Source organism: Passer domesticus, chromosome 11 (assembly GCF_036417665.1).
Source record: "Passer domesticus isolate bPasDom1 chromosome 11, bPasDom1.hap1, whole genome shotgun sequence".
Classification (NCBI taxonomy): domain Eukaryota; kingdom Metazoa; phylum Chordata; class Aves; order Passeriformes; family Passeridae; genus Passer; species Passer domesticus.
The window spans coordinates 10,563,483-10,572,128 of NC_087484.1; the positions used below are offsets into that span (position 1 = coordinate 10,563,483).

Below are 8,646 nucleotides of genomic sequence, written 5' to 3' on the forward strand. Positions count from 1 at the left end.
CCTCTTGTCACTGGTGGGGTGGGGGTTAGTGGGGAGCCGTGGCAGGCCCTGCAGGGCTGCCCTGCCTGGCCCCTTGGGCTGTGCCTGTGCAACAGGGGTTTGGCAAACAGCTCTCTCTGCCTGCCAGGCTCCAGCTGGTGGTTTCTGGGTCCTGAGTTGTTTTGCCTCTCTGTGACCCGTGGCAGAATTGTCTTCCTGAGCACACAGCAGAAGGTGGAGGCTGGAGTGTTGGAGCTTTGTTGTTGATATTTGGATACACTGGCCATGAAGGTCAAATAAACAGGAAGGAAGATAATCTTTATGCTCTGTTGGCAAGGACTGGCTGTGGCTTTCTCCCAGCTTGCTTCCCTAAGATGAAGGAGCCAAAATTTTTTCAGAGGTATATGGTAGTTGTCCTTTGCCCTGCTGCTGGGTGAGTGTTGCTATGGACTTCCTTGGCTTAAACTGATCACAGTAGTTTTTTTGGGGGGAGAGTTTGGAGGATTAACTGGTTTTGTTAAAATGTTTTGACTTCCTTGCAGACACCCCTAGTGTCATATGGTTTATTCTTAGGAACATCAACTCTGCCTTCATGAAATAAGCCTGGTGCCTGGGGCCACAGGTGAGTAAAGGAAAGACTTTGTGGGATTGGGGGGCAGGAGATGCAGGAAGTGGGGCAGGACAAGGGATCTGCAGCTACAGGTCCAGGGCATGGATGAGCACTGAGAGGTATCACTGAGGGTGCTATACTGTGGCTGTGTACCTGTAGCACTGAAGCCAAGGCCTGAAGGGTCCCTGCTACACCTGAGGGCACTGATTGTGCCCAGTGTGCTTCTGCCCTGGTGACTGCAGTCACAGCAGTGCCACGCCCCACCCTGCTCCCACAGCAATATCTGTAAGAGGCCCAGGAAGCACTGGATTTTGATTTGAATACTCTAAGAGTGTCTGGGGAACCTTTCAGCTGATTTTCTCACCAGTGTCACAGTGCACTGCCCTTTGCCTTTGTGGTAATGTGGGCACAGCAGCCAGTGGCTTTTTGGCTGTGCCACTTCCCAAAGTGGATGATGGGGATACGTGCTCCAACAGGAGGTGTGTGCCTGCTGGCATGCTCAGCAATTACTCACCAGCAGCTGGGCTGATACCAACCATTACAGCATGCAAGGGAGATGCTTACATTGTCTCTCCCAACAGCCTAGGGTAGGAGATTAGGCTCTCTGCATCAGCAGTGGCAAGAAAGTCCCAGGGGAGCCATTCAGGGCATATTAGATTCCCACTCTGAATCATGCCCTGGAAGATGCAGTCTCATTATTGCCTGCATCAAGGCCAAGCGAAGACTAAGCTTGTTGGTTAATATTTAGCAGGGTAGTTCTGTCTGTACAATCAGCTTTGCTGAGTTCTGAAAGCTTGAGAGACACCGTCATGGCACAGCCATGTGCAGCAAAGAAACTGGTGTGGGGCTAAGGGGAACAATGAAACAAATCGGCAGGCCTGGGGAGGAGATGGTGCTTTTCCTCTTCTGCTCAGCTGACAGCAGTCTCAAAATGAGTGTCTCGGAGCAGACTTAAAAAAAAAAAAAAAAAAAAAAAAAAAAAAAAAAAAAAAAAGAGAGAGAGACTGAAGAGAAACAAATAAGAACTTGTATTTAAAAAAAAAAAAAAAAGAAAAATAAAAAAAAAAAAGAAACAATCGAAACAAGAGACAAGCTGAGAGCTGGCTGCACAGAAGCCAGGACTCTCCCGTGTCCATCGTCTCCCGCCGCGTGGATTCCCTGTCGAGGCGATTTGCGGGGCAAAAACAAATCACAAAACTCACGCGGAAGAGGGAAGGGCGCAAAGCGCGGCCGGGCGGCCACTGCCCCCTGGCGGCCCCAGCCCGGCTGCGGCTCCGCTCCAGCCCCGGGACCCGCCTGTCCCCCGGCCGCCTCCGGCGCTCACCGCCTGGGCACGAGGTTATAAACCCGCCTCTTCAACCCCCTGCACCCCGCGTGCGAGGGCAGCAGCAGCAGCTCCTGTTTGTTTATCTGACACGGGCGGAATAAGCAAGTGACTTGTTGGTGTTGCAATACAAATCTTCCTGCGGCCGCCTCTTGGGAATGCTGCTGCTCTCCTGCCCTTGGCCGTGAACATGGGGGATCCCCCAGTGTTGTGCCCATCCCAACCCAGTCCAGCACAAACGAGAAATTCAGAAGATGCAGACCAAAACCCATCACCTGCCAAACCAGGAGAGATGATTCCTCTGACCCCAGGCATCCCTTGGGTGCAAGGGATGAGAAGCTGTGCCCTTAGTTGGTGAGCCTCTGCCCAGAGATGCCTTCAGAGCCAGAGCCTGCAGCAGCCCTGCATGGGTGCCCCGTGCTGCAGCACCCCGGGCTCGCAGCACCGTGCGAGCCGTGCCTGAGGGCAGCAGGGCTGCTCCACCTTCCCCTCCCTCACACACAGAGCCTCGGCTGCACAGTGCTCCCTGCCAGAGCGATACACATTGCTTCTCCCAGCTGAGAAAACACCAGCGGGGAACTGCCGGGAGCGCAGGCCACAGCCAGGAACTCCCACAGCAGCACCTGGCTGCAGCTCCCACGGCACAGCCGGGCTGCGTGGGGAGCCCGGCACCTCACCAAGCCCTGCCTGGCCCGGCTCAGCCTGGCTCCCTGCCCGGCTTGGCCTGGCTCCTGGCCCGGCTCCTGGCCTGGCTCGGCCCGGCTCCTGGCACTCCGAGCACACCTGTGAGGCTGCGGCTGCCAGCGGCTCGTCCGGGGCCTGCACCTCAGTTTGATGGCACGTGTGGGTCCTGCTCTGTGGAGGCCAAATGTGAGAAGAGTTCCCCAGAGCTGGGCAGGAACCTGCTGCAGCTCGGGGCTGTGCCGTGGAGCCGCTGTGCAGCTCCCAGGGAGAAGCTGGGGAGCTGGAGAGGATGGCAGCCACCTTGGCTGGCAGGTGGAGAACGGTGCTGTGCTGGCAGTCATGGGCAGTGCTTGTGTGGGGCCACCTCTCTGCTCACCCCTGCCTCAGTCTCCAGGTCCCAGTTTCCCTGGCTGGTGTTGACACAATGTTGAGGGAGCCTGGAAAGATTGGCTTTGAGTTCCATTTGCACTCAGTGATGTGGGAGGGCTGCTCAGCTCTCAGGTGTGGACAGGCGTTTTTCAGGAACTTCTGTTTCAGTGTTCAGCATTTAGCTCAACCATCTCCAGGCTTTACCTGCACTTCCCTTTTCCCCACCAACAGCACCAACATGAAGCTAGGCAGAAGAAGGTTTGAAGGGGAAGATGTTGTGGTGGCCCCTTGGAAGGGATTTTCAGCTCTGCCCTAGAACAGTGAACTCTAGCAAGGTGTTTCCCAGTTTTTTAGGAGATTCTCTGATGTCTTCCAGTTTTTCCTGAGCTTCCTGAGTGAAACCCCTGGAAATCTGCTGACTTCTTCCTGTTTTCTTCCTGAGGTTGTTTTCATTTGTTGGCTGGTTCATTTTTGTTTTTGTTTTTGTTTTGTTTTCCCAAATCTCTTTGTGAATCTCTGATTAACTCAGCTTCTGATTCCTTGGCAGCCACCTCTGGAGACAACACTGAAGATTTCCACACATGTGATCCATCTTCTTCTTGGCTGCATAGCCCTCAGTGCTGGAATTGGGTAAGAAATGTTACAACAGACCCTAGTACACCAGAGCAGGGGTGTTAGGAAATAAAATATTGCACAGTGCTGCGTGAAAAACTCTTTGATTAATTAAAGGCGTGGGCGGCTACACAATTGCATCAAATTATCCACGCGCTGTGGCAGAATGTGAGATAAAGGCATTGATTTCTTATTCCAGAGACATGGTCAAGCAGCCCTTGCCGAGCCTGCAGAGAGCTGCTGGCCTGAAGGTGAGCAGGAGTATTTCCATGGAGATGTTTTCCACAGGAGCAGGAGGTAAGGGTGGCCTCCACCATGCTGTGCCTAGAAGGTGCTGCAATGCCCGTGTGAAAGGAGCCTGGCCCCAGAGCAGTGCCCACTGCCCTCCCCAGGCTGATGCTGAGCAAATACCCAGCCCTGAGCACTGGCCTGTGGAGGCCAGTCCTCCCCCTCTGGGGAGCCTCAAACTCACAATATCCTTTGAAAATCCTGAGCAGGGCTTCCCTTAGCTGGAGGAGCAGCCTGTGGTGGTTTCTGGCTGCCACTGAGGGTGATTTGCTCTCCTTAGAGAAAAGTTTTATTCCAGCTTTAAGTGACTGGGTAGCAATACAGTTGCCTCTATTATGGTTTATATTCTAGTTTTCCCTGCTGCTTAATTAGTGATTGAACAGGAGGAAGTTGTTTAGGAGCTATCAGCAGGCAGGACTGTGCTGTGCATTGGAGGTTTAGGGCTCACAGTAAAAACACATGCACCAGAACCACACACAAACTTGGTTTTGCACAACTCTAACAGCAGAGAATCAGCTTGCTGTGAAGAAGAAATGTCTGAACGTGTTTTACCTGGCCCAGAACCTTATCATTTTACCCAGGGGTAAAACATGAGCGAGTAACCATTAAGGCAAGTACGTTAGTCAGGCCATGGGCAGCAGCTGTCTCAGATGGTTTCAGCCCTGCCTCGGAGGTGAGGAAATGGGACATGACCGAAAGCCCTGCTAGGGTTGCCAGCAGCCACATGAAGATGGGCAGGTAAGGAGGTGAAGGCATCCTGGATCCTACACAGGCAGTGACCAGCTGCTCTCTGAAGAGGCCCCGGCTGAATGAAATTGGAGTTTGTTTGTTTATTTGCTGTTGTTTTTGCAGTAGTGCCCCCATGGCCAGGAAGCAGAACAGAGATGTTTCAGAAGAGATAAAGCCAATGGAGAGAATCTAGCTGGAAAGAAACTGTAGCTCTTGAGTCTCACATCTCCATTTGAAGTGAGGTGATACTGGGCCTGAGGAGAGCACAGATTAATCCTTGCATGCCTGCTTCAGCCAGGGCATCTGGAATAGCTTTGACAGCTGAGACAGGCAAATCAAACCCAGTGAAACTGCAGAAAAGGATGCCCAAGACTGACATCTACACTAATTCAGGCCAATTTCCTAAGTCTGATTTTCTTCCCATTCATGCTGGTATAGCTGGCTGTGAGCATGCTCCCTGCAAGTGAGAGAAGAGCAGTGCTAGCTGGGGTGGCCAGGCATGACAGGGAGAGAAAAGGTCATGGTGGTGTTCCCAGAGCTAGCCTGTGTTCCCAGGCAGCACTCTGACCTTTTCCCCCTTCTAGGGTAGAACAGGATGATCCCTTTGGTGCATTTATCCCTGTTCATGCCAAGTGTGCAGAGCTGCCTTCAGACTACCATGGCCTGGCACACTGTGACTATTGGCTTGCAGAGCTACTGAAGGACAAGAAAACATAAAGTCCTGTTGGGTTTTCTCCAGAAGCTGCAGGTATTCAGAAGGAATTAGCAGCAGCCGTGCCATTTCTTGGGAAGAGTGGAAGTGCTGGAAGTGAGATCAAGTTTGAAGGCAGCAGGGGAGAACCCAAGGCAGTGCCTGGGGTGTGCAGCACGTGGGTCTTCCCAGTCCTATGCAGTGCTTACACTGGGAGCAAAATGGGATTAAAGCTCTTCCCCATAGCCTGGAGCATGGGCTACCCAGCAGGACCTTCTGACCTGGAAATTTCCTTTTGCTGCTAGGCCCATCACAAGAGCAGGAAAGATGTTTGTTATCTTTTCTGGTGGCGCCAGCAGTTGAGCAAGAGGAGTGGGAGGCTGGCTGCTGGCTCCTGTATCCGTGCCATCAGGAACTCCCACCTCATCCCGCTGGGTGGGGGACTCACAGGCTCGGTAGCATTCCTGGTATGGTGCATCTCCCCTTTTGTTTCACTGTAATTAGTCTGAAAAGGGAGAAAGGATGTGGCATCTTCCACCTCAAGGGGAACTAAAGGCTCATTAGCAGGGTGTGGGTCGTGGCTGCAGGGGCATCTTATGGGCAAACAGGGAGGGACGTGCCCGGTGCCAGCGGAGCAGGGCAGGGTGTGTGCTCATCAGCCAGGATTTCTCACTCCCTGCAGCGCCTGGCTTTGGTGCAGGCACGTTTACTTTCCCTGCAGCCTCTCAGGAGGCTCCAGAAGGGTGGGCAAGGCCAAGATGCCAGGAAAGCCTTGTGGCAGCATCTTGTGGGCTTGTGGCTGGCAGGGTGGACCTGGCAGGTTGCATGGCACAGAAGAGCACAGCGCATCATTTGCTCATGGCTGAACTTTTGGAAGATGCTCATGAACATCCGTCTCTTCATAGCCATGAGCGAGATGGAAAAACCCTCCTGGGCTGCTCTGCTTGCAGAGATGCTGAGAAGGCTCTGTGAGTCACCTGGGGAAGCACAGCGTACAGCCAGGCTCCAGAGAAAGTCCAGATGCACTTCATCCCATCCCTGAGAGTCACTGTCTGGGACACAGCTTGGGGTGGGGATGGGTATTCTGTTTGCTCAGAGCGCCTCAGGGTGTCAACCACACATGGCTCAGGGCTTTCCCTGGGCGCTTCAGTGACAAACCCCTTCCCTGCAGCTGTGCAAAATGAGTGCAGTGATCACCCCACTGCTGCTGAGGAGTTCACAGCCTGCCCCATCTTCTCCCAGGACCATGGGCTGACTTCATTTTTCCTTTGATCCGCTGGCCAGAGGAAGGAAGGAGGGGCTCAGCCTTTTCCAGTGTGCTTGGTGGGGAGAAAAATGCTGTGGGAGGTGGCTGAGAGCTCGCTCTCCCCACCTAGACAGGGAGGCCATCCACCCACACCCAGTTCTTCTGCTTGGAGGAGTCAGGTTGTGCTGTAGGCAGGTAACTGTCACAGAGTAGATAGACGTGAAACTACTCAGCTTCTTCAGCCTCACCCAGGGCCAGAAGGGTTTTTTGAAAACAAAAATAAAGGGAAAAATACAGTCCCCACCCTTCCACCCATTTTGGTTGGCAAATCAAATAAAACAATCTCAAAGTTGGCACCACAGGAGCAGTGAATGCCAGCTCCCAGCCTCTCACATGAGATGTTGAAATGAAAGGAGCTGAACAAACAACCCCCAGGTGCCTGGGGGCTGCAAACTGGTTTTAAGATGCTGGTGGGTTGTTTTTTCCTCTGTGGTGGTGGGAGCAGCTCCCCACAATGACCACATGACTGGGGAACTGCCCCCTATAGCAACTTGGTCACCCCTGGGCTATGGGCACATGTTGATTTGGCTCAGTGAAAAGGGCGGAGTGAGAAATGCATGGTACCACAGATGGTTTCCATGGACATCCTGGCCTGGGGCAATGCAGACAGTGACAACATGGTGAAGGGGACATCAGGCTCAGCCATCACCTCAGATATGCCCCGTGGTGGCAGGGAGCCCTGCAAGGATAAGCTGGGTGCCAAGGTGTCCCACAGCAGCTGGAACTTCTGCCCTGGATGGATACACTGGGCCCACACCTCTTGGGTTGCTGTAACTAATACGAGTCTTTAAAATACAGGTGGGGGGTTTCAGTGGTTTTACAGACAAAATTTCCCTGCTAAGGGCTATGTACACTCAGAGGTGGCTCTGGGTTTGCCATGAACAGACCTTGTCATGGGCACTATGAAGATTTTTTCAAAATTTGTCAGGGGATCCACATTCTCCTCTCTGGGGGTGGGAATGATAAGACAGCTTCTTCTCCACCTTTGCTACAGTCCAGTTACAGCACTGTGAGCAGCTGGGACATGCTCTGCAGGGCAGTCACACTTCTTCACAGCTGTTGCCACAATGCAGTCAAATCAAACACTCATTTCTTGCACTGGGGCTGCCCGAGGTGCATTAGTGGCCAAGTGGTGGCCTCATACCTTAGCAGTGAGGTGGGGACAAGCGTTTAACCTGATGCTGTCAGGTGACATTGGGTGCAGGAGCACTGTAAGGAGGGGATGTGACCCTGGGCTGCCCTGGGATACCAGCCCCACTCCTGGCACTGCCAGGATCAGGCCGGCCAGTCTGCTGCAACATTTTACCCCTGAGCTTAGGAGGTTGCAGAAAGGCCCTGTGTGATGGAAGGGTGGTTTTCCCTGGTGTTTTCCCCCCTGTCTCAGCTGCTGGGCTGGCATGCAAGGCCAGGCAGGAGGTGCTTATCAGCTCACCCCATCAGGGCAGCAGGAGAGGGTGCCCTGCCATCTCTGCTGCTAATCTCATTACAAATAAAGGAGGAGCAGAAGCTAAACTGAGCCCATATAAATTCCCCCTGCCCTGCCCTGCTCAGCTTCAGGAAATACCTACTAGAATTGCCATTCTCATTATCTAAACCATCCCTGGAAACAATCATTAGCTGACTTTCCCCTTTGTCAAGTGTGTCTTGCTCACCAGCCTGCTCTGTTTGCCCACAGGGCCCCCAGAGTGCCTGCTCCCAGCAGGGCTCCCAGCAGGACACACACTGCAGGCTCCTGTGCACACTTGTGCTGTGCCACCACAGCCCTGCACGCTGCTGCCCAGCCAGACCACTGCTGGACCCTCTCCCCTGAAATTCAGGGGTGCTTTCAACCAGAAACAAGGTGAGGGTGGCCAGGGAGCTCTGTGAGTCACCTGTTTAGCTTTCTCAAGTTCCTCTAGTGTGCTGCAGTTATTTTTGGTGGGGTTGGATGCTGGCCAGGTGGTTGGGACGTGCTGACATTTATGATTTTTCTTTTTCTGCGTAACAAAAGTTTTGCTAAATGAGAAGGAAACAAACTCAGTGCCAGCTTTCACCATGTGTTTAAAACAAGATAA

At 53.2% G+C, this 8,646-nt stretch overlaps 1 long non-coding RNA gene across 1 annotated transcript; it reads left to right on the forward strand.

The window, feature by feature from the left end:
* Positions 1–237: 237 nt before the first annotated feature.
* Positions 238–8,309, forward strand: LOC135278821 (uncharacterized). Its single transcript, XR_010346222.1, has 5 exons — positions 238–412; positions 522–601; positions 3,514–3,596; positions 3,778–3,875; positions 8,268–8,309. It is a non-coding gene; the product is annotated as an uncharacterized LOC135278821 (long non-coding RNA).
* Positions 8,310–8,646: the final 337 nt, after the last annotated feature.